This window comes from Rhincodon typus, chromosome 38 (assembly GCF_021869965.1).
Source record: "Rhincodon typus isolate 14 chromosome 38, sRhiTyp1.1, whole genome shotgun sequence".
In the NCBI taxonomy this organism is placed as follows: domain Eukaryota; kingdom Metazoa; phylum Chordata; class Chondrichthyes; order Orectolobiformes; family Rhincodontidae; genus Rhincodon; species Rhincodon typus.
Genome location: NC_063369.1, coordinates 10,351,835 through 10,378,189, shown reverse-complemented (window position 1 = coordinate 10,378,189; position 26,355 = coordinate 10,351,835). Strand labels below are relative to the sequence as shown.

Sequence of the window (26,355 nt, the reverse complement as noted above, 5' to 3'; positions counted from 1 at the left end):
ATGGGATTGTTTCAGATGTGGAATTTGTCCTGATGAGTGAAAGATGAAAAGCTTTGCCAACATGTCTTTTGGTTCAGTAATATTCAAGTTCTGTACTACCGAGTGACTTTTTAGTCTCTTTCCACTCTATGACTGAGAATATAGGGTAACTTCACTGTCCTGCAACCTCAACAGAAATTGGACTCAAAGGAGGCTGAAGTTGCAAACTGCCATGCTGAGTTGACCTCTGCCTTCTACTGAGAGTTCAAAATTGGTGAAATTGCTTAGCATTTCTATTTCCTTCAGAATGACTGAAGTGTTTAAATACAATATTAAGCCCATTAGTCGCTCCTCTCTGTTGTTCAGTGAGATTGTTGACTCTTCAACCCTTGTTCTTCCCCTATCTTTAAAAGTTCAAAGTAACATTGCCTTTTCAGCACCAATGAAAGGTCATAAAACCATAGCATAATTACAGCACAGGCTATTTAGGGAACTGTATCCATGCTGGCTCCCTGCAAGAGAACTCAGCCACTTCTCTTTACTTCCTCATCCTGCATTTTCATTTAACTTCAAGTGACTATCCAATTTTGTTTTGAAGACCCTAATTGAATCTGCCTTCGGGTCTGGATCACTTGCTCTTATTTCACAGTTCTGTGATCCCAGTTGAGAGTCGGATTCACAGGGTGAATGGCTTGACCATTCAAGACTGCGATCTGGGAACCCTGGCTCCAAATTATATTCCCTGTGAACACAGCTTCTCAAGGCCGCGAGGCTTGTTCTCATCGAATTCTCGCTTTTGCTGCTAACAGACCTGCTGTGCATTCAAGCAGTTTATGCACTATTTATTTTGCGAACCCTGCATTCTGCGCATTTTCTCAGTCTGTCATGTCTCATTGGGATAGTGCACTTTTGGAATTGAGTTTGAAGGATTGTTGGTACCAGGATTAGGTTTTTGATGGGGTTTGTGATTGAACACTGGAAGTTTATTTTAAAAAGGCTTTTCCTGGTAGTCACATCAGAGATAGCAAGAGCTGTAGATGCTGGAATCAGAGACAATACAGTGTGGAGCTGGAGGAACACAGTAGGCCAGGCAGAATCAGAAGAGAAGGAAAGTTGACATTTCGAGTTCGGACCCTTCTTCAGAAAAAGGGTCCTGACCTGAAACGTCAACTTTCCTGCTCCTTTGATGCTGCCTGGCCTGCTGTGTTCCTCCAGCTCCACACTGTGCGTTTCCTGGTAGTCACATGTTGTGTGACTGTTTGTTTATTGGAGACCACCTGCCTGGCTTTGTGACTTTCTGATTTCAGTTTCTGCTTTGGATATTGCGTGGAGTAATTGGGGAGAGGCCTACTGAAAGAAAGAAGCCTTAGCTCAGCTCTCCTGTTCCTGGAAAATCTTTCTTGTTGTGGCTCCAGTGTGGCATGTGGAGCCCAGGTGCAGCTGCTGGCACCTGAGAAATCTCTGAAAGAGTTTGTCAGTACTTCCAGAATGACTGTATCTCAAAGATCCTCAGAGCCAAAAGCATGTACAGTGATCCACCTTTGTGCACCAGAATGTCAATCTGACACCTGTCTAAACATCTAAACTTTATCCTTTCTTCCTTCAAGAACAAAGAATTATTGGCCAAACATGTGCATGTGTATGTGTGTTCTGAATTATTCAGAGCGGTAAACGTTTAATTTTCATTTTACAAATTGAGTGTGTTAACCAGTTTTATGACTTCATGAAATAAGTTTTGTTTTACAATGAATCGATAGTTTTGAGTTTATTAAAGAAACTTAGTTTCTTTATGAACCGTTTCAACTATGTCTAACATAGAGAACATATATAATTGGTCATTTCAGGAACCATGTAAAACAATTACATTTATGTCGTGACTCATGGAGTTTTGCACATTTTTCATCTTGGTCATAACACTGTCAAATTAAGAATAAACTAGATCAAAGGTCTTATTTCAAACAGGCCACTTGAAACTACTAATCATGCACCAACCCATCATATTGCAGTTTGTCTCTTGCAGCAACAGCTAATTTGAAGTGTGGATTTTTTGAGCTGATTGTCTGAGAGTTTCCTCAGATACTTTGTGTTGACAAATGTTTATCACTTAATCAGCAAATATAACTTCTTCAAATTTTACACTGGGCTGAGGCATGAACAGCACTGTACAGATGTGTGAGCACCTTCTTTTCATCTCTCTCTGTGTCTGTCCTACAGTCCCAGTGATGCCTGAGGAAAATGCACTTTAAATTTGGACAACAATCAACAATTGCATTCAAGAATTCCAAATCATAACTTCAGCCCCAACTCTTTTGGATAGCAGCCGCTGGCGATGATTCTGTTGTTCCCCATTTCCACCTCCGCTGGGCACAACTTTAGTTTCTTTATGTGTCCCCTTACCAGTCCCTTTGTCCTTGCACAGTTTCTCCTTTGTCACTACCCTGAAACGTCAACCGCTTTTCTCCATCTCTGAATCTGATAAGGATTTCCAGGTGTTTGTTTCAAATTTGCAGCATTTGCAGTAGTTTGCTTTTGTAATAACTTCTGGGCCAGGCTGCAAGAGTGATCTACTAAAAGGAATGCCCACTTGTGTGCTGCCAGCGCCCCTGGAAATGTGTACCCCAATTAGTGCCAAACCTGAAGGACAAAGACAGGGAGGGATAGTTGGAGAAGCATAGTTAGGAAAAAGAACTCATTAGTGACAATGTTACTCTGAAGATCAATTATGGCAGAAGACAAATGTCCATCTCTGCAATGGAATAACTTCACAAAAGCTGGTATCCCGTCACCAAGTCACCCTTTATTTACACATGCACTGTACATGACACTGACCCAGCTAGCTCACAGCCGGCTCCTAGAGTTAGCAGAACCTGTGATACTCCTGTTTATATCTGTCAGCCAGGGCTCCCTGATTCGACCAGGTTAACAGGCCCAGTCAGAGAACTCATATTCTGTGAAATCCACCTGGCTGACCTCGTTACAATCACTACACAAATAATGACTGCATATTCCTCTTCTGTGGTCAGATTATTTTTATTTGCAGGATAAATGATTTTCTCCTTTTCAAAATGCATCGAAAGGAAAAATGTGCCCCCAGCAGGATATCAAATTTGGGTTCGCTGACTGCAACTCAGAGATGTCGAACAAAAAAGCCATTTAGTCTTACGTGTTTTGCAGCTAAATTATGGGTTTTGAAGACACTGCTGCTTGGAAAATGTAACCCAGAGGCTGAAAGATCTGATACAGTGCTGACAGAATAGACTAGAATGTGGGTTATTTGGAATGACAGGTATTGAGAAATAGAAACTATGTTATGTATAGATGCAGAGAGACATGCTTCCATCACAGGTAATACTTGAAGGGCAGAATTATATACTCATCAATGTACTCATACTAGACAGAGAGTCATAGAAATGTACAGCACAGAAACAGACTCTTCTGTCCAACTCGTCCATGCCGACCAGATATCCTAAATTATTCTAGTCCCATTTGTCAGCATTTGACATGGTGCAAATTTAATAGAATTAGGCTGACAAGTGCAGTTAAACGTTAATTTTTGTTATGAGTATCAGTCAGCTATGAGCTGATCCTGTTGAAGATTACTTTAATGTAAAAAGTAAAAATCTAGTCACCAAATATTATTTCTAGAATTAAGTTTGGTGAGCTCCTGCCACTGGCTATTTGTGTCAATGAAGAGGCTGGATTATGAGTTGCATCATCCAAACAGGTTCTAGGTAGAATCCAGATATGCTGGATTGGGTAACTCCAGGTTGATTTGGCCTTGATAGTTTCAGACTAAAGAAGAAGGGGGAAAAAAAAAATCAGTCCATGTTTCTGCAAGTCATCAGCAGTATTTGTGAAAAGTGCATGATCAAAGCAGGAGATAGTAGGAACTGCCGATGCTAGAGAATCTGAGACAACTAGGTGTAGAGCTGGATGAACACAGCAGGCCAAGCAGCATCAGAGGAGCAGGAAAGCTGACGTTTTGGGTCTAGACCCTTCTTCAGAAATGGGGGAGGGGAAGGGGATTCTGAAATAAATAGGGAGAAAGGGGGAGGCGGATAGAAGATGGATAGGGAGGATCTGTGTTGTCCAGTACATGAGGCTCATTGGGAATTTAGATACAGTTTATTGTATTTCTGATCCGTAAGTTAAAACTGAGTGCCTGCTATCTGGTATGTGACCTCTGTATTCATATAGATGCTGCAGAAAGAACTTTGACTCTGTTTCACATTCAACACCATTACCATTGCTTAATCCATCACTATCATCATCTTGGGGGTTTCCATTGACCAGAAATTTAACATGACCAGCCACATAAATGTTCTGGTTATAAATGCAAGAGGCCGGGAATTCGGCAGTAAGTTGCTTCCAAATCCTGTAAAAGTCACCAACCAGGACTGTGATGGAATGAAAACTGAAAGAACTGCGGATGCTGTAAATCAGGAACAAAAACAGAAGTTGCGGAAAAAGCTCAGCAGGTCTGGCAGCATCTGTGAAGAAAACATCAGAGTTAATGTTTCAGGTCCGGTGACCCTTCCTCAGAACCCTCCTCATGATGGAATACTCTCCACATGACTGGATAAACATGTCTCCAGCAACGTGACACCCAGCAAAGCAAAGGAGTTCACTTTATTTCTCGCCTACCCGCCACCTTAAACTTTCACTCTCTCCAGCATCTTCTTCTCATGCTGCAATTTGTGAAGACGTGCCTAAAATGCCCTTAGGGAAAGAGCTGTAGGATTTTCAAGGGGCCCAGTGGTAATATCGCTGGACTGTTAATCCTGGGACCCAGGGTTTGAATCCCACCACGGTAGATGGTGGAATTTGACTTGAATAAAAAAATTTCTGATATTAAGAGTCTAACGATGACTGTGAATCCATTGCTGATTGCTGGAGAAATCCATCTAGTTCATTAATGTCCTTTATGGAAGGAAACTGCCATCCTCACCTAGTCTGGCCTACATGTGACTCCAGACCCACAGCAATGTGGTTGACTCTTAACTGCCCTCTGGGCAATTAGGGATAGGCAATAAATTCTGGCCTAGCCAGCGATGCCCTCATCTCGTGAAGGAATAAAAAAAAAGACCCAGCAGAGATGAAGAAATAGTGATATAGTTCCAAGTCAGAATAACGGCTGATGCGGAGGAACTTGCAAGTGGCAGGGTCGCCCTTGCCCCTATAGGTGGCAGAACTAGAATCATACCAACCTTGTTGCCGTCGTAAAATCCTCCAAATCTATTGAGAAGAATGGCCGCCCAACAGTGACATCCTCTCCCAAGCCAAGTTACAAAGAGTATGCTGTACTCCAGCTTGGTCTATTCTAGGAGGACAGTGCAAATGCTTCAGAGATGTCCATGGGACATCCGTTAGGAGCATGGGAAATCCTGGCTTGTGACAAACTGACATGGAGAAGATTCATTCGGAAAGACACCAAGCACATCCAGGGATTTTGACAAGAATGTTCAGAAGTGGAGTCAAGGTGCTTTAGGGAACACACATACCTTCAAACAAACATCTATCTGATCCTTCAAGCACTACTCAAGCCATATCAGAATCCATTGACCTGCAGCAGAAGCAAGGCATCTTTGATCCCAAATGACTGTACAGGAAGAGTTGGTGAAGGTCACAGTTGAGAGGAATTCTGGCAAGCTGATGCAATGTTAGTGGTGAACTCACTGCATCTGATGGTGGAGGGAGTGAATGTTTAAAGTGGTGGATTGCGTACTGGTTAAGCAGGCTGCTTTGTTCCATATGGTGTTGCATTTCTTGAGCCTCACTTATCCAGGTGAGTGGAGAAAATTCCATCACAATTCAGATACCTCCACTTCCATTACAGTCAGTACTGATCAATCTTGAAATAATTTATACTAGAAGCTCAACACTGCACCCCAGAGCACTTATTTATCTAGATTATTTATCCCACAACACTGCGGATTACATTACAGCACATAGACTGCAGTGGGATTGGAGGGTTTGAGCTATAGGAAGAGGCTGAATAGGCTGGGGCCATGTTCTCCGGACCTTTGGAGGCTGAGGGGTGACCTTACTGAGGTTTACAAGACCATGAGGGGCATGGATAGGGTGAATAGCCAAAGTCTTTTTCCCAGGGTAGGGGTGTCCAAGACTAGAGGGCATTGGTTTAAGGTGAGAGGGGAAAGATTTAAAAGGGACCTAAGGGACAATCTTTTCACGCAGATGGTGGAACGTTTTGGAATGAACTGCTGGAGGAAGTGGTGGAGGCTGGTACAGTTACAACATTTAAAAGGCATCAGGATGGGTATATGAATAGGAAGGGTTTGGAGGGATATGAGCCAAAAGCTGGCAAATGGGGCTAGATTAATATAGGACATCTGATTGGCATGGATGAGTTGGACCAAAAGGTCTATTTCGGTGCTGTACAACTCCATGACTCTACAACTGTATGTTTCAAGGAGGTGGTTCATCATTACCTTCTCAAGGTCAATTAGGAACAATTGGCAGTGACACCCATATCCCATGAAGAATGCATTGTATAAGCTGCCCCCATTTAGCTTCATTGTGCATTTTTGACACTTCTGTTTCATTTTATAAGAAGCTTCTGGACTGAAACCCATTCTCAGTCGCTCTGTTTAAAATTTTCAATGAGCTTCTTTCTAAATAGAATAAAGGTAAAGTCACCATAGTGCCCCTCTGTCGTTAAAGGGAGACAGTTATTGGTGGCTTAACCTGAGTGTCACCATGCGTCAGATAAGGGGCAAGGCTAAGAAGATGGAACCTTCATAGTGACCTCAACCAAGTATGGGAATTGAGCCTGCACCGATGGCATCAATCTGCATCACAAACCAGCCATCCAGCCAACTGAGTGAACCATAATCAGAGTTTAGAAGAACACGAGATCATTTTCAGCCCAAGAGCAACCATTGTATTGATTTTCCAAAACTGAAAGTGTTGGAGAAACTCAGCAGATCAGGTAGCATCGGTGCTTTCTCTTCAGCAGAGTTTCTCCAGCAATTTGTTTTTGTTTGTTTCAGGTCTCCAGCATCTGCAGTGGTTAGTACCGCTGCCTCACAGCGCAAGGGACATGGGTTCAATCCCAGCCTCGGGCAACTGTCTGTGTGGAGTTCGCACATTCTCCCCGTGTCTGAGATAGTAGGAACTGCAGATGCTGGAGAATCTGAGATAACAAGGTGTAGAGCTGGATGAACACAGCAGGCCAAGCAGCATCAGAGGAGCAGAAAGGCTGATGTTTCGGGCCTAGACCCTTCTTCAGAAATGGGGGACGGGAAGGGGGTTCTGAAATAAATAGGGAGAGAGGGGGAGGCGGATAGAAGATGGATAGAGGAGAAGATAGGTGGAGAGGAGACAGACCGGTCAAAGAGGCGGGGGCCCTTCCCCTCCCCCATTTCTGAAGAAGGGTCCAGGCCCGAAACGTCAGCCTTCCTGCTCCTCTGATGCTGCTTGGCCTGCTGTGCTCTCCCCCTGTCTGCTTGGGTTTCCTCTGGGTGCTCCGGTTTCCTCCTGCATTCTAGGTGGATTAACCATGGGAATTGCAGGGTTACAGGTAGAGGGGTGGGTCTGGGTGGGACACTCTCCAGAGGGTTGGTGTGGATCTAATGGGCTGAATGGCCTGCTTCCACACTGTAGGGACGCTATGATCTGAAATCCAATCATGAAGATCAGGAAACTATCCGGTCTGAGAATAACTTGCATTTGTCAAGCACTTTTGATAAAGATGCTTCATAAATTTACAGATTGAGTGGTAAGTTGACTGTGGTGACCATTCTGATACAGCCAGGTGAGGAGGAGTCATCAACTCCCCCATTTTTAATCCCTTTCTCAGTCAATCGCAACAATTGCTTTTTAGCATTTAGCTATCACACCAGTTAAACCTAGGAGAACCAATTACAAAGTTTTCTTGAGGGAATGTTGTTTATTGTTTTGGAAGGTTGTAGATTGTTGCAGCTGCTGTGGGTGAATTTGTCACAGTCAGAAAGACACGAGCACAGTTTTCAGAGCAGGTTGTTGGATATGAATTGAAGCATCCTGTCAGCATTTACTCTGAAAATATCCTATGCGTCTCAATGAGATCACCTCCCATTCTTCCAAACTCCAGTGTACAGAGTTGCAACCAATTTAACCTTTGCTCATAAGACAGTGAAATGGAAGATCTTATTAAAAAGGTTCCTCTTCCACCTTTGTAGTTACAGAGCAGCAACGGGCTCTGGGTGGGGTGGGGGGGGGGGGGATCTCACATCATTGAACTAACATAACTGCAAAGAGGTGTGTGTGTGTGTGTGTGTGTGTTGTACTGATTGTTAGTTTCACTTGTTAATTAACTTAGTTTTCTCAGCTGTCACGACAGGATTGAACTCATGATCCTAGACCATTAATATGAGCCCCTGAATTATTAACCTAATAAATTTATCCTGTGGGAAAGACCCCTGTGGCGGAGAGACAGAGAGAGATTTAGACTCGAACTGAATACCTGCCATTAATAGTGTGACAAAGGCAGGGGAAAATATTTAGAAATCCAAAGTCAGAAGTATGCAGCATTTGAGATGCTCAAGAGTCGTAAGGAGTCCTAATCTGTGTTAGGTAGTTGATTTTGGGCATTTTAAAAAAATGCTAGCATAAGAGTTTCAATTAGCTTTCATTACACAAGGTTAAAAGGAGGAATTCACAGAAAGGCTGGCCACTGAAGTGAGGTAGCTGTTAGTTCCAACTGGTCTAGCTCTCAAGCTAATTGTTTAGGAGAGCAAGAGTGATTTTGGAGATGGAACAAGGTAGCAAAAAACTACACAGAAAGATTAACTAATTCCAATTGCGTGGGCTGAGTTCTAGACCAGGCAGTAAATTTGTCCACTTGGGAAGCTCCTTTATGAGTCTGAATTGCTGTAAGATTTAATTTGATGGTTGCATTAAAGTTAAATGTTGCTGAAAACTCGACAGATCCACATTCCAGTATTAGCTGCTTTCTTTCTCTTACTTACGAGTAACTTCTTATCAACTTCTGTTGTCCTTTTATCATTTCATCTCAATCCTTTCTTTTATACAATCAGTACAGTGTGGAAGCAGGCCATTTGGCCCATCAAGTCCATAGTTTATCTCAGGACTTCTAGTGCATTATATAGCAACAGTTTCCTTCACATTGACTGTGTTATTGAACAATTCCATCTAAGTAAGTAATGATTATTTGGTATTCAATTACCACATTTATCGCCTCGCTAGACCTGAGAATTTCAATGAAGAAGAATCATAGAATCCTTACAGTGTGGAAGCAGGCCATTCAGCCCATTGGGTCCACACCAACCCTCCAAAGAACATCCCACCCAGTCCCAACCCTATCCCCCTATCCTATCCCTTACACTCTGCATTTTCAATGGCTAATCCACCTAGTCTACACAACCCTGGACCTATGGGCAGTTTCCCATGGCTAATCCACCTAAGGTGCACATTTTTGGACAGTGGGAGGAAACTGGAGCACCCGGAGGAAACCCACGCAGACACGGTGAGAATGTGCAGACTCCACACAGACAGCTGCCTGAGGACAGAATTGAACCTGGGTCCCTGGCGCTGTGAAGCAACACTGCGCCACCACGCCCAACCCAAACTTTAAAAAATTATTTAACCATTTTTTAATCAACCTGTTCAGAGATATTATTTCCCACCTCTGGAGCAGGTGAGACTTGAACCCAGATTTCTCAGGCCTGGGGTAGGGACACTACTGCTGCGCCACAAGCAAGCAAATAGTATGCATTTGTTCAAAAAAGAGTAGTGAGAAGTTTTGTAATTTAAGCCAACTAACATCGTTACTGCAAACTGTTCCTGTTCATTCCCAGAATTGATAGAAGAGGTACGAACCAAAGTTGCCTCTGGCAAGTATTTCTTCGATAAATATAAAACCTGTTGGTCCACAGATGAGCAAGAGTAAGGCAGCGCCTCAGACATACTAGACAAGGTTCTGCAGACATTGCAGACCCTAAACTAGATTACCCAGCCTCGAACACCGTACCAGCCTTAATAATAAATCACATTACAAAGGCCACATGAAATTGGGTTCAGCAATTGCAGAGATAAATTTATTGTTCTAGGTGCAAGAGATTGAATCGAAAATTTGATTGAATTCTTACCACTCCAATATAAATGTAAATGTAAATTTGTTATGACAAGACAATTATATTAGAGATGATACAGAAATAAATTCAAACTGCAAAGATGAACCTTGTGCTACTAATCAATGTTTGCAATTAATTTTACATTGTTCTGGTTGCGGCTGAGAAATGAATGTTTCTCAACTGAAAACAACAAGCAGGTAATAAAATTACAGCCAAATGAACATGCCATTTTGAAGTGGTTTAAAGTTAGACCTGGCCAGAATGTGAAATTTGGGCCAGTTTTTCTCATCTTGAAATGGTATTTGCGTCGTGCGCCCTTATCTTTGGTGCTAGCCACAGCACGTGCTAATATGTTGAGAGCTGATTTGGTACCAGCACTGCTGTTTCAAGTTCAACATGTATTTGGCAGCAAGGAGGACACACACTACTTAAAAAGGATCAAATAAGTGATGCCCTGAAACATCTGTGAACATTGTACCGGCGGCTACCATGCCAGAAGTCTAGAGTGAGCTTGCATGATTTGCCTGAAACCCAGCGCAGCATTGAGGTTTTAGGCAGCTTCTGTTTGTGCTACAATAAAACCTGAGATATTGGCCATCAGACACTGCATGAGAGTTAGATCTGAAAGTGTCCCAATGGAAGTGACTGGAACTTCCACGTTGGTTGGGGTGGGCTCCTAGTTCTGCACAGAGCCCTGTGCCAAGATGTTGAAAGATTTCTCCATGTTTTTCGGCATGGACATCAGTCTTTCTTGGCGGACCTGCCAATGCACCAAGATTTTCATTTTGCATATGCCTCAGCCTTCTTCCATACAAAATTGTGCCTTTCAGATTAGTGGCATCTCTATTCCCCTGTACCTGCAGTGGGAACGTTTCCTCTGCAGTATCGGAAATTCTTGGAGTCTATTCTCAACTATGTTGTGACATTATTGAATGTCCCCAGGTCAATACAGTTGTGTAAGGTTCTTAAAGGGTTAATGTAAGAGATGACATTAGGCTTCACCAATCTGATATTGTCATACAGTCCTGTGTGGAGTGTGGAGTGTGAAGATCCCAATAGGGTCACATGTGTCATCTCAGGCTCCTGATTGCTCTAATGATTATGTCCAGCTAACCAATGTGACTTGTATCTATTGCTATTATGCAATAAACTACACTGAGCTGTTAAGGCAAGTTCCTGTTCTTGTTAAGACTCACTTGTGGTTGATCCTGTACTACTGTTAACCAAACAGACCTTTAGACTTAGTCTAGAAAGGAGAATTGGTGGTAGCACTCTCCCCCAGCCACAACCGGCTAGTGATTGCTTTCACAGGCATACACTAAAGATCACTGTTGGAACAACTTCCAGGACCTGCTCCAGCCACTTACCCTTCAAGAGGCACAGTCTTAGCTCTACGTAGTGCGTATAAGCTTTAACATGCGTTAGCACCCCTTGCCCATGGCTACTCATCAGCACAGCAGATCTTTTGCACAATTTCCTACAACCTATTCTTAATTCAAAGTTACTTAGTTCAAGTTACAGATCAGTCTTATTATGTACTCCTCCAATGTTCACTCCCCAAATGGGTCATGGAGAAGTGATTAGGAACGCTACCCGATTTTTCCCTTCTGTCTCGAGCTGAACTGTTGAGATTAATTGAAACACTGACATATGTACTGATCAGCAAATACATCACGATCATGGAATGGAATGGATCCTCTACTCTGAATGGTCAAATACCTAAAGGGAAGTGCTTATTCCATTGGGAGAACTACTACTGACTCTTTTATAAGCAGCTATCCTAAGTAAGGACCACCATTGACACCCAGTAACAGCAGTGTGTACTATCTACAAAATGCACTGCAGAAGTTCACCAAATATCCTCAGACAGTACCTTCCAAACCCATGACCACTTCCATATAGAAGGACAAGGGCAGCAGACATATGGGAACACCACCCCCCGCAAGTTCCCCTCCGAGCCACTCACTATCCTGACTTGGAAATATATTGCTGTTCCTTCACCGTCACTCAATCAAGATCCTGGAATTGCCTCCCAAATGGAATTGTGGTTCAACTCACAGCAGGTGGACTGCAGTGTTTCAAGAAGGCAGCTCACCACCACCTTCTCAAGGGCAACTCGGTACGGGTAATAAATGCTGGGCCGACCAGCCAGCAACGCCCACATCCCACAAATGAATAAAACAAGTAAAAAGTCCTGAATATCTTCAGTTCCTCACAAACTCAAATCTTAACTCTGCCTGATTCGTTAGATACCAAAAGTCCCATGCCACATCTGGAAGAAGAGCAGTGCAATTCTGTTGTCCTGTTTGCTGTAAAAATTAACAGTTCTGAAGGGCTTAATGTTCCTGTTACATTGGCACCAGCCACTCTACGGATATCACCACACACACTGTTTGGGTGGAGACAAGGAATTCTAATCTATCTTTCAGAAGGTGCAGATGTATCTGTACAAGCTCCATAAGGTCCTAATCATCATGCCTTATCTTGAAGCTTGAGATCAAGATTGAGAAAACCATTAATCCAAATTATTATGAGAAGAAAAGTCCAAGAGAAGGATTGATTCTTATTAAAGCCAACAAGATGTTATGTATTGACCACATTTAACTAAGGTTGAAGAAGGTTAAGAATGATTACTCCCATTATAAGGAAAATGACAAGTCTATTCGTGCTGTACTGAATATGTAGATAAATAAGTATTACCGAACTACCATCAGCACTCTGAACATACACCCTTCCCATTTTATAAGAGACGAAGAAAGGACCTTTAACAGAATAGGAAGGAGTTGATCGTAAAAATTGCTGGAAGTTTAAAAGAATCCCTACTTCTCAATTATCCTCCATGTACCATGCCCTTAACTTCTCCTTCAACTCCTCCCACTTCCTATAGGCTAAGGTGTTGGCCATGGGAACCCACATGGGCCTAAGCTATGCCTGCCTCTTTGTAGGATACGTGGAACAATCCCTCTTCCGCAGTTACACTGGTCCCATCCCCTACCTCTTCCTCCGTTACATCGATGACTGTATTGGCGCCACCTCGTGCTCCCACAAGGAGCTTGAACAGTTCATCAACTTTACTAACACCTTTCACCCCAACCTCAAGTTCACCTGGACCATCTCTGATTCCTCTCGCTCCTTCCTGGACCTCTCTGTCTCCATCTCTGGTAACCACCTGGAAACCAACATCTATTTCAAGCCCACCAACTCCCACAGCTACCTAGACTACACCTCCTCTCACCCACCTTCCTGCAAGAAAGCGGTTCCCTACTCCCAATTCCTCCGCCTCTGCCGCATCCACTCCAGAACATCCCAGATGTCCTCTTATTTCAAGGACCGCAACATCCCCCTTCAGTGGTCGAAAATGCTGTCGACCGCATCTCTTGCGTTTCCCGCACCTCTGCCCTCACACCCCCTCCCCGCAACAAGAACAAAGACAGAATCCCCCTTGTCCTCACCTGTCCCCCACCAACCTCCGCATCCAACGTATCATTCTCGACCACTTCCGCCACCTGCAACCTGACCCCACAACCAAAGATATATTTCCCTCCCCACTCCATCTGCTTTTTGTAGGGACCGCTGTCTCCGCGACTCCCTCGTCCGGTCCACACTCCCCACTAACCCCACCACCCCCCAGCACCTTTCCTTGTAACCGCAGGAAGTGCTATACCTGCCCCTACACCTCCCCCCTCACCTCCATCCAAGGACCCAAAAAAACCTTCCACATCAGACAGATGTTCACCTGCACATCCGCTAATGTGGTCTATTGCATCCGCTGTTCCCGATGTGGCCTCCTCAACATCAATGAGACCAAGCGGAGGCTCAGAGACTGCTTTGTAGAGCACCTGTGCCCTGTTCGCAACAAACGACTTCACCTTCCAGTAGCGAACCACTTCAACTCCCCCTCCCACCCCCGGACGACATGTCCATCCTGGGCCTCCTTCAGTGTCACAATGATGCCACCCGCAAACTGGAGGAGCAGCACCTCATATTCCGCCTTGGGAGCCTACAACCCAATAGTCTCAATGTGGACTTTACCAGTTTCAAAATCTCCCCACCCCCGGCCTCATCCCATGACCAACCCTCCCTCTCATCCCTGCCTCCTTGACCTGACACAACCTGTCAATCTTCTCTCCCACCTATCCGCTCCTCCCACCTCACTGACCAATCCACTGCCTACCTGCCTTTGTTTCAGAGCTCCCTTCCCCCTCCCACATTTCTGAGGAAGGGTCCCGACCCGAAACGTCAGCTCTTCTGCTCCTCTGATGCTGCCTGGCCTGCTGTGTTCCTCCTGCTCCACACTGTGTTATCTCTGACTCCAGCATCGGCAGTTCTTACTATCTATCTTGGTAGGTTTATTGCGTTAATGATGGCTACTGTTAAATTTTTATGGTTGCTCCATCACTCCTCTCCAACTCTAGTCAGGATGAATGATTTAAAAACTCTGCTTTGGACCAGTAATCCTTCTTTCACTGATTCTAAGCTGCAATCTTTCTTGCATGTGTTTTACTGGTGCTGCTACCATCTAGATTGGAGGTAAAGTTTCTTTCCCTTGAGCAAAGAGCAAAGAACGAACAGCACAGGAACAGGTCCAGTGGTCTCCCAAGCCAGTGCCGACACATGACTCCAAACTAAAAATGTTTTCCTCTATGTGGTCCATATTCCTCTAATCCCTGCCTATTCATCTATCTGTAAAGTTGCCTCTTAAACGTTGCTATTGTATTGGCTTCTACCACTTCCTCTGGCAGCCCATCCCAGGCATTTACCACTCTCTGCGTAAAAAAACTTGCCTCTCACATCTCCTTTAAACTTGCCCCCTTTTTATCTTAAACCTATGTTTGCTAGTAATTGACATTTCTATCCTCAGAAAAAGACTCCTACTATCTATTCTAACCATGCCTCTCATAATTTTATTAACTTCTATCAGCTTCTGATGTTCAAATGAAAACAAACCAAGTTTGTTTAATCTATCCATGTAGCTAATACCATCTAAACCAGGCAACATCCTGATAAACCCTTCCCGTAAAGCCTCCACATTTTTCTGGTAATCAGGAAACCAGAACTTTACGCAATATTCCAAATGTGGCCTGACTAAAGTTCTGCAATGTGACTTACCAATTTTTATACTCAGTGTCCTGACCATTGAAGGCAAGCATGCTTTATGCCTTCTTGACCACCTTATCCACTTGTGTTGCCACTTTCAGGGAACTCTGGACCTGTTCACTTAGATCCCTCTGCATGTTAATGCTTCTAAGGGTCACGCCGTTTACTGTATAGTTCCGTCTTGCATGAGACCTTCCAAAATGCATCACCTGACATTTGTCTGAATTAAATTCTGTCTGTCATTTCTCTGTCCAGGTTTCCAGCATATCTATATCCTGCTGTGTCCTCTGAGAATCTTGCTCACTATCTACCGCTCCCCCCATCTTTGTGTCACACAACTTACTAATCAGACAACCTACATTTTCCTCCAACCTTTTGTACATAATCCAAACAACAGGGGTCCCAGCACTGGTCCATGCAGAACACTGCTGGATACAGATCTCCAGTCGGAGAAACACCTTTCCACTGCTACTCTGTCTTCTATGACCAAGTGAGTTCTGTATCCATTTTACCAGCTCACTGTGGTTCCCATGTGACTTCACCTTATGTATCAGCATGCCATGAGGAATCTTGTCAAAGGCTTTGCTAAAGTATATGTAGACAACATCCACCATCCTACCCTCATCAATCATCTTTGTCACTTCCGCAAAAAAACTCAATCAAATTTGTGAGACGACTGCCCCCGCACAAAGTCCTGCTGCCCGCCTATCGCTAATAACTCCATATTATTCCATACATGTCTTCACCAGTAATTTACCTACCACTGACATAAGGTTAACTGGCCCATAATTTTCTGGATTATCCCTGTTGCCCTTCTTAAACAAAGGAACAACATTGACTATTCTCGAGTCCTCTGAGACCTCTCCTTGACTAAAGAGGATACAAAGATTTCGTGCAAGGCCCCAGCAATTACCCTCTGTGCCTCCAACAGATCCCATCAGGTTCTGGGACATGTCTACCTTGGGAGGGAGGAGTAGGAGGAGATCCTTTTTCTGAAGAAGGGTCTAGACCCGAAACGTCAGCTTTCCTGTTCCTCTGATGCTGCTTGGCCTGCTGCGTTCATCCAGCTCTACACCTTGTTATCTCACATGTCTACCTTAATGCTTTTCCAAACACCCAACACGTACTTTTTTTTTATATTGACATGCCCTAGAATATCAACATACCCCTCTTTAGACTCACGATCCACCATTTTGAATACTGATGCAAAGTTTTTGTTAAGGACCTTATCCACTTCTTCTGGCTCCATGCATAAATTCCCTCCTTTGTCCTTGAGTGGCTACTCTCTTGCTCCTTATATACTTATAAATCATCTTGGGATTTTCCTTAATCGTGATGCCCAGGACTTTCATGTTATCTTTCTATTCTTTGAGGGCTCTGCCTGTCTTCAGTTTCCTAAACTTTACATATCCTTCCTTTTCTTTTTTGAATAAGCTCACAATTTTTTTGTTTTAAAAGATTCCTGAATCTTGCCATCCTTATCCTTCATTTTTACAGGAACATTACAGGAACTCTAATCAAATGGCCTTTAAAAGATTCCCACACGACAGATATTGTTTCACCCTCAAACAACTGTCTCCAATCTATATTTTCAAGTTCCAGCCTAATATTGTTGTAGTTGACCGTTACCTAATTTAGTACTTTCTCCCAAGGACTACTCTGATCCCTATCCATAAGTAACTTAAAACTTACAGAATTATGGTCACTGTTTCTGAAATGCTCCTCCACTGAAACTTCAATCACTTGGCCAGGCTCATTCCCCAATACCAGGTCTAGTTTTTCTTTATTCATTAATGGGATGAGGGTGTTGCTGGCCAGGCAGCATTTATTGCCCATCCCTAATTGCCCAGAGGGCAGTTCAGAGTTGATTGCATTGCTGTGGGTCTGGAGTCACGTGTAGGCCAGACCAGGTAAGGATGGCCGTTTCCTTCCCTAAAGAACATTAGATGGGTTTTTCCTGACAATCGACAATAAATTCATGGTCATCATGGCCCCTACCGTAGTTGAACTGTTTATATGTCCCTTCAAGAAACCCTCCTGGATACACCTAACAAATGACACTAATAGAGTCCCAGTCAATATAGGGCAAATTTGAAACACTCACCACAACAACCCTATTTTTATATTTCTTCAAAATCTGTCCACATATCTGTTCCTCTATCACCCACCGGCTGTTGGGAGGCCTGAAGTACAACCCAATCAAAGTGACTGCACCGTATCTATTCCTGAGCTCTACATATATGGCCTTGCTGGATGAACCTTCCAAGGTGTCCTCTCTCAGTACATATTCTCCCTATTCAGTGATGCAACTTCCCCACCTCTTTTACATCCCTCTCTATCATCTAAACATCTAAATCATAGAATGTTAAGCTGCCAGTCTTGTCCCTCTCTCAACCAAGTCTCTGTAATAGCTGCAACATCATAGTTATACGTACTAATCCAGGCTCTAAGTTCATCTACCTGACCTGTCATACTCCTCGCATTAAAACAAATACACTTCAGAACACCAGACCCGTCATGTTCAGTAACCTCTCCCTGTTCTTCCTTTCAGCCTTACTGGCCTTAGTCTCTAATTCTTCCTCAGTCATTTCATTTGCTGACCTACTGCTCTGGTTCCTATCCTTCTGTCACATTAGTTTAAACCATCCTTCTTTAGCTACTTCTTGATGTTGAGCCTTGCCCAGTTGGCTGGCCTCTTGGTGGCACTTTACCTCTGAGGCTGGAGGTGTTAGGTTCAAGACCCATGTAAAGCACTTGAAAGTATCATCTAATCCAACTCCTCATATAGCAATAAAGGAGCATTGCATTTCCAAAGGTCTGTTATTAATATAAGCGCTGGAGTTTGGCCATTTAAACATTTTTCACTGGAGTTTTTGTGCAACTGTAAGTGACAATAAATTACTATTCTATTCTGAAGCCTGCAGGGAATATATCCTCATCAAAGAATGCCACCAACTGGAAAACAAATTCCTATTGACACTGGACCTTAAAGGAAAACTTACAGTCACCTGAAATCCCATAGTCCTCACTCAAATACACTTCATAGCCGAGAAACTGTTGACCCATGTCTTGTTTGACAACAAGCATTGCCGACCACAGCCCTGTAACTGACCAGAGTTCCAGTTTTCATCCTTCCATGAAAAATGTAGACAACCCTGTGATGGGGTTAGGGTTAGTTCAGGCTACCTGAGGCTGGCCCAGACATGATGTGGCCTCCTGCCCCACAGGTGGAACATGAGGCCGTCCAATCCAGACCATCGTCGACACGTAATAGATGGGAGGCAGTGAAGCAGATGGCAATAACTCAATCAAATATCTTTAACTACATTCTGAACGGTAGGAATAAAGCATTGAGAACCCTTTGAGATTGAATTAAGTGCCTTGAAGCAGAGCTAGACACCTGTACTTGTATTATGTGATCTAATGCCTGCTTTATCCAGCTGAAGTTAACTCATCTGTGATGTGAGCCTGCAGGGGTTGTCAGCCCCTTCACAGTTTGATGAGGAGAGATATCCACCAGTGATTGATCTGGCCTCATCTGTGATGTTACAGCATCAATATTTCAAGCCTTGGGTTTTGATGAGCTTGGAGCTATAAATCCAAACGCTCAGTAAATGAAAGCTGAATTTGTCTAAACTTGCCTTCTCCTCCAAAATGGTAGAAGAATCACTAGATTTATATGCATACATATATATAATATATAGTATGGCATATCATTATGTCCCGTTATGCTTCAGATACAATGCAGCTGAATGACTGTTGTTGTCCAATGTATCTGACATTGACATTAGCCTGGAAGGTTACAGTTCATTAGGCACATAGATACCTGGGCTTTATAAATGGGGGCACAGATTATAAAGGCAAAGTTAAAGACAGAGAAAATTATTGTTACAATTTAACTTCAACTGCAGTATATATTTCTGCATTCTTGGAAGCTTTCTAACATGACCATACAAATAAATGAACTCGGAGCAGAAGTGGGTCATTCAGCCCCTTTGAGCCTGCTCTGTCATTTTTTCATTTATTTCAAAAATATACTTTATTCGTAAAAATGTATTTATGTACATGCATTGTCATTGAAGCAGTTCAGTTCTGTAAAGTAGCACAAGAAGGAACAAACAAACAGTTGAATTTGACTCTATCCAGCAAACAAACCAAAACTATTTCTTACTTGTGCAAGATTACATTTACATATAATTAAGATACTGGGACGGTCCAACAACTGAACGGACCCCATTTACCTTCAGCAGGAAGACCTCAGACGGTGGTCTTTCCCCACTGCACCTTGGCAGTAGCTGCCCCAAGCTTTACTGCGTCCCTCAGCATGTAGTCCCAGACCTTGGAATGTGCCAGTCTGCAACACTCAGTCGAGGTCAACTCCTTGCTCTGGAAGACCAATAAGTTTCGGGCAGACCAAAGAGAGTCTTTCACCGAGTTGATGGCCCTCCAGGCACAGTCGATGTTTGTCTCTGTGTATGTCCCAGGGAACAAACCGTAGAGCACAGAGTCCTGTGTCATGGAGCTGTTTGGGATGAACCTTGACAAAATCCACTGCATCTTTCTCCAGGCATCCTTTGCAAAGGACCATAAGACCATGACTTTGATCTGATTGTGGCCGAAGCTCCACTCTCCTACCTAACCTCCAATGCCAATTTACTCACTTGTAAGTCAAGAATCTATCTACCTCTGCCATAAAAGTTTTCAAGTACCACAACTCCACTAAGATAAAAGCTAGAAGATGTGAAACAGAGATGAAGAGGAATTACTTGTCCCAAATGGTTGTGAATCTGTGGAATTCACTATCCCAGAGTGCGGTGGAGGCTGGGCCATTCAGTAAATTTAAGGAAGAGGTAGACAGATTGTTAATTAGTAATGGATTAAAGGGTTATGGAGAGTGGGCAGTAAAGTGGAGTTGAGGACAAGATGAGATTAACCATGATCACATTAAATGGCGGAGCAGGCTCAAGGGGCTCAATGGCTCACTCCTGCTCATATTTTTTATGCTCATATAGTCTGTCCAATCTCCTGATTTGTCACTCAGCTTTGCAAAATCATGCACTTTTTCTTTCTATTTGATGCCATCATGAACTTTCTTTGTTAGCCATGGTTAAGAGTCTTTCAGTTCAAATTGTTAATGCCCACAGTGACATACATTGTAAAATGTATGAAAAGAAATACAAAAAATATAATTCTAGAAGGTGCACCAAATTAAGCTTTAAGAAACAGGTATGATTACTTTGTAAGAGTGGTCTTAAACCTGCTGAGTTCTTTTCCCCCCATCAGCATCATCTGTTTTTGTCTCAGTTTACCAACATCTGCCCTACTCTGCATTTTGATTGAACAATGACAGCCTCCTGGTGCACAGTGAAACTACCCATGATGCCGAGTGTCTCTAATCTACCCCAATTACAGGAAACAAACAAAGGCAGGAATTGCTGGAGAAACTCAGCAGGTCTGGAAGCCTCTGTGGAGAGAAGGTTAATGTTTTGAAGTCCAGTGACCCTTCTTCAAAACACCATGAGCTCTTCAGAACTGAAACTTTAATTCTGCTTCTCTCTCTACAGATGGTGTATGATGTGAATAGTTGTTAATGTTAATGTGTAATGTGAACAGTTGTGATCCCGACACTGACCCCTGTGGAACTCCACTTGTCACTGGCTGACATCCTGAAAAAGACCCCTTTATCCCTACTCTTGGCCTTCTGCCAGTCAGTCAATGCCAATAAAAACTACCTAACACACTTTTGCAATCTTCTGTTATGTTACTAACTAGATTACTCTCATCTTCTCTCCCCTTACTGTTTTTTCAGTTATCCTGTACTGGTTTTTAACAACTTCCCAACCCTCTGGCTCTCCACTAATCTTCACCACATTGTCTGCTTTTTATTTTGCTTTTATCCTGTCTCTGATGTCCCCTGTCAGCCATGGTTGTCTCATCCTCCCCTTAATATGTTTCTTCTTCCTTGGAATGAATTTCTGCTGTGCCTCCCAAATTATCTCCAGAATCTCCTGTCATTACAGCTCCACCGTCTTCCCTGCTCAGCTCCCCTTCCAATCAAATCTGGCCAGCTCATTCCTCATGTCTTTGCAGTTGCCTTTTCTCAATTGTAATGTATGTTACATCTGATTCCAGCTCTCCTTCTCAAACTGCAGGGTGAATTCTATCAAATTATGATCTTTTGCCCCTGAGGGGTTTCTTTACCTTCAGCTTCCTTTTCAAGTCTGTATCATTGCACATCTCCAAATCCAGAATTGCCTGTTCCCTAGTGGGGTCTACCACAAACTGCTCCAAATAAAACCATCTTGTATACATTCCACAAGTCCCTTTTCTTGAATTCCAACCTGATTTTCTTAATCCACCTGAATATGGAAGTCTCCCAAGATAATAGTGCCTTTCTCACCTGCCTTTTCTATTTCCTGATTTATTTTCTTACCCATACCCTGACTACTGCTGAGGGCCTGTACACAAGTCCCATCAGGTTTTTTTTTCCTTTGTGGTTCCTCAACTCTGCCGACACAGACTCTATGCCTTCTGAGTCGATATCACTTCATGCTATTTATTTAATTTAATTTCTAACCAACAAGACAACCCCAGCCCCTCTGCCCATCTGCCTGTCCTTTCAATAGACGTGTACCCTTGGATATTTAGTCCCCAGCCCTGATCCCCTTGCAGCCATATTTCTGTGATACCCACAGCATCGTACCTGCCGATTTCAATCTGTGCTACAAACTAATTTACCTTGTTCCACATACTGTGTGCATTTAAGTATGACACCCTCATTCCTGTGTTAACTGGCCCCCTTCTCACAGTTGCCCACTTTTCTTCTGTACCTGAGTTAGATTCATGACTCTTCCCCTGTCCTATTACATGTTCTTGGAACGCTAACCTTTGCTGAGCCCTTCCCACCTATAACTTTTTCCATAATTATCCATGCAATCAAATCTAACCACCCCCCCCCCCCCCCACCCCCCCAACTATTTAGTTTAAAGTCCAATCCACAGCCCTAGTGATGCAATTCACCAGGACACTGGTCCCAGCATGATTCGGAACAGCTCCCTCCATTCCCAGTGCTGGTGAATTCATTGTGCCATGAATTCAAACCCATTTCTCTGACATCAATCTTTGAGCCACATGTTTACTTCTTTAATCTTGTTGAACCTGTGCTAATTTGCTTGTGTCTCAGGTAGTAGTCATGGAGTCTTAGAGATGTACAGCATGGAAACAGACCCTTCAGTCCAACTCGTCCATGCAGACCAGATATCCGAAATTAATTTGGTCCCATTTATCAGCATTTGGCCCATGTCCCTCTAAATCCTTCCTATTCATATACCCATCCAGATGCCCCTTAAATGTTGCAATTGTATCAGCCTCCATCACTTCCTCTGCAGCTAAATCCATACACGCACCACCCTCTGCCTGAAAAAGTTGCCCCTTAGGTCCCTTTTAAATCTTTCCCCTCTCACTTAAACCCAAGCCATCTAGTCTTGGACTCCCCCACCCCAGGGAAAAGACCTTGGCTAATCACCTTTTCCATGCTCCACCTAACTTTATAAACCTCTATAAGGTCACCCCTCAGCCTCCAATGCTCCAGGGAAAATAACCCCAGGCTATTTAGCCTCTCCCTATAGCTCAAACCCTCCAACCCTGGCAACTTCCTTGTGAAACTTTTCTGAATGCTTTCAAGTTTCACAACCTCCTTCCTATAGCAGGGAGACCAGAACTGCACATAGTATTCCAAAAGTGGCCTAACCAGTGTCTGTACAGTCACAACATCACTTCCATACTCCTATACCCAATGCACTGACCAATAAAGACAAGCATACCAAATGCCTTCTTCACTATCCTGTCTACCTGGGACTCGACTTTCAAAAACAATGAACCTGCACTCCGAAGTCTCTTTGTTCAGCAACGTTCCCCAGGACCTCGCATTTATCTAAATTAAACTCCACCTGCCACTCCTCAGCCCATTGGCCCATCTGTTCAATGTCCTGTTGTATTCCGAGGTAACCCCCTTTGCTGTCCACTACACCTCCAATTTTGGTGTCAGCTGCAAACTTATTAACCATACCACTAATGTTCACATCAAAATAGAACAAAGCGAACAAAGAACAATACAGCACAGGAACAGGCCCTTCGGCCCTCCAAGCCTACGCTGACACATCTCACCCTTCCATATTAAAACTGTCTTCACTTACAGGATCTGTATCCCTCTATTCCCTTCCTATTCATGTATTTGTCCAGGTGTTTCTTGAATGTTGCTATTGTGTCTGCTTCCACCACCTCCTCTGGCAGCGCGTTCCAGGCACTCACCACCCTTTGTGTGAAAAATGTGCCTCACGCATCTCTTTTAAACTTACCCCCTCACACCTTGAACCTGTGTCCCCTTGTAATTGACTCCTCCACCCCAGGAAAAAGCCTCATACTTTCCACTCTATCCATGCCATTCACAATCTTATAAACTTCTATCAGGTCGCCCTTAACATCCTGCGTTCCAGTGAAAACAAACCCAGTCTATCCAAACTTTGTACATAGCTAAAATCCCCCATACCAGGCAACATCCTGGTAAACCTTTTCTGTACCCTCTCCAAAGCATCCACATCCTTCTGGTAGTGTGATGACCAGAACTGTACACAAAATTCCAAATGTGGCCTAACTAAAGTTCTACAAAGCTGCAGCATAACTTCTCTATCCTTATACTCAATGCCCTTTCCAGTGAAGGCAAGCATGCCATAGGCCTTTTTTACAAACTTTTCTGTCTGCACTGCCACCTTCAGTGATCTGTGGACCTACATACCCAGATCCCTCTGTGTATCAATACTCCTAAAGGTTCTGCCATTCGCTGTATAATTCCCACCTGTACTTGACCTTCCAAAATGCATCACCTCACATTTGTCCAGATTAAACTCCATCTGCCATTTTTGTGCCCATGCTTCCAACTGATCTATATCCTGCTGTAACCTCTGACAATCCTTCTCATTATCTGCAACTCTACCAGTCCTTGCATTGACTGCAATCATTCATATAAATGATGAAAAGCAGTGGACCCAGCACCGATCCTAGTAATCCAGAGATTATTACCTTTTTTGTTTTTGCTTTGTAATTTAGCCCCTAGCTGCTCATATTTCCTCAGCGGAATCTCTTTCCTCTTTCTACCTGTATCATTGGTACCTACATGGACCATGATAACTAGATCTTTCCCTTTCCACTCCAAGTACTTCTGCAGCCCAGGTGAGATATCCCGAACACATGCACCAGGCAGGCAATATAGCCTTCAGGACCCTTGATCCTGGCCTTAGAGAACACTGTCTATTCCCCTGACTATAGCATCCTCATAACAAATACATTTCCCTGTTCTCACCCCTCTCGTGGCTCCCTGTATTTCTTATGGTCATCCTCTGACAGCCCACACAATCACCCACACACAGTAAGAATCTCAAACCTTTTAGACAAACTCAAGGGCTGAGGTTCATTCACACTTACTCCTGGATCACTCTGCCTGCCTCACTCATAGTCACAAACCTCCTGCCCCTGATCGAATTCGAGGTAGGTAATCTAAGTGGTGTGACTGCCTCCTGAAATGCAGCATGCAGGTAACTCTCCCCCTCCCTGATGTCTTGCAGTGCTCAAAGCTCACACTCTAGCTCATCAAATCTGAGCTGGAGTTCCTCAAGTAACCAACACTTGCTGCATATGTAGTCACAAATGAACCACAATGCAGGTGCAACACATCATCTTGGCCTAGCATCTCTCTTTTAATTACTTGGTTCTTAATTTGATTTTTAAAAATTTGTTTTTTTTTATTCGTGGCCTATCAATATTTCTCCTACTTACCCTCAATCTGAAAGTAACCTGTAATAGATAGCCAATTAGTAGCTATCACTGAATGTACCATTTCCTTGTGATGTTACTGTTATGTGCTGGACCCCTGTTCCTTGGCTTCAATTTATCCTGTCAAAAAAACCTGTAAGACTGATAAAAAAAATGCAAAGAACACCTCTTTCCCTCCGCACTGAATTCCCACACTGCCTCCAAATTGCCTGAACAACATACCCACTTGGGCTGTGTCTGACTCTGGATCTTTTCATTGCAAAAATATATTTTATTCATAAAAAAAATCTTTATGTACATACACACAACTAAAGCACTTCCATACAGTCTTTGCATATGAGAAAAAAAAAACAAACATTGGAATTTGACATGCCCTGCAGGTGCAAAAACCAAATATCTTTTCTTACCCATGTTGGACACTATTTACAGACATTGAAGCAACGGCTTAGTCTGATAACTGAACAGACCTACATTACTCACTGCCCTGATGTGAACAGATGTGCAGGTTAGGGTGGACTGGCCATGCTAAATTGCCCATAGTGTCCAGGGATATGTCGGCTAGGTGGGTTAGCCATGGGAAATACAGGGCTACAGGGATGGAGTAGGGGGATGGGTCTGGGTGGGATGCTCTTCAGAGGGGTCAGTGTGGAATCAATGGGCTGAATGGCCTGCTTCCAAACTGTAGGGATTATGATTCTGTATAAGCGTCCACCTGACAGTTTAAACACAGAAAGAGAGTGCTGATGCAAAGTAAACGTGTACTAGACAGAATTGTAAACGACCAGTAATCTCAAACCGCAGGGAACTCAGAGCTCATTTACATATACTTAACATTCTGCATTGTGTTTTGTAAAGAAACAATAACAGTCCAGATATTGCGGTGGTTTTGAGAGGGGCAGAATACGTATTGTAGTTATTGCTCCTCATGTTGTACTAATCTGTGGCTGTATATGCTCCCTGAATGTTGTTCCTCGTAGTCAGTACAATGTTAAAGAGGATGTCGCCTGTTGGATAGGAGGAGCTGCTAATTTTTGTGGTGTGCTCTGGTTTCTTATCTGATTGTCTAAATTGTTTGCATTTTACTAAAGATTTCAGTGGAGAGGAGTTCTCAGAGTTTTGAGCAATTTGTTTTTGTTGCCCTACTATTGAGGGGCTTTATTATATATTGTAAGAAGCAATTTAGTGTTATTTGAACAACTTCTGTGCTTGTATACATGGTTAGTGTGAAGGCATTTTTGTGGAGGAATTCAGTTTTGTTGCCCATCCTTAATTACTCTTGAGCAGAGATAACAAGGTGTAGAGCTGGATGTACACAGCAGGCCAAGCAGCATCAGAGGAGCAGGAAAGCTGACGTTTC

At 43.3% G+C, this 26,355-nt stretch overlaps 1 long non-coding RNA gene and 1 other non-coding gene across 3 annotated transcripts in view; both read left to right on the top strand.

Moving 5' to 3' along the window:
- Positions 1–26,355, top strand: part of LOC125487241 — an 84,414-nt gene that overhangs the window by 26,435 nt on the left and 31,624 nt on the right. Inside the window, exon 3 of one of the 2 annotated variants that reach the window (XR_007265737.1) lies at positions 2,194–3,427. The exons of the other annotated variant lie outside the window; for it this stretch is intronic. This is a non-coding gene — a long non-coding RNA (uncharacterized LOC125487241). Of the gene's footprint in view, positions 1–2,193; positions 3,428–26,355 lie in introns of those variants that run through there. 2 annotated transcript variants of the gene reach the window in all.
- Positions 26,037–26,153, top strand: LOC125487269. The gene has a single exon (XR_007265763.1). It is a non-coding gene; the product is annotated as a U5 spliceosomal RNA (small nuclear RNA).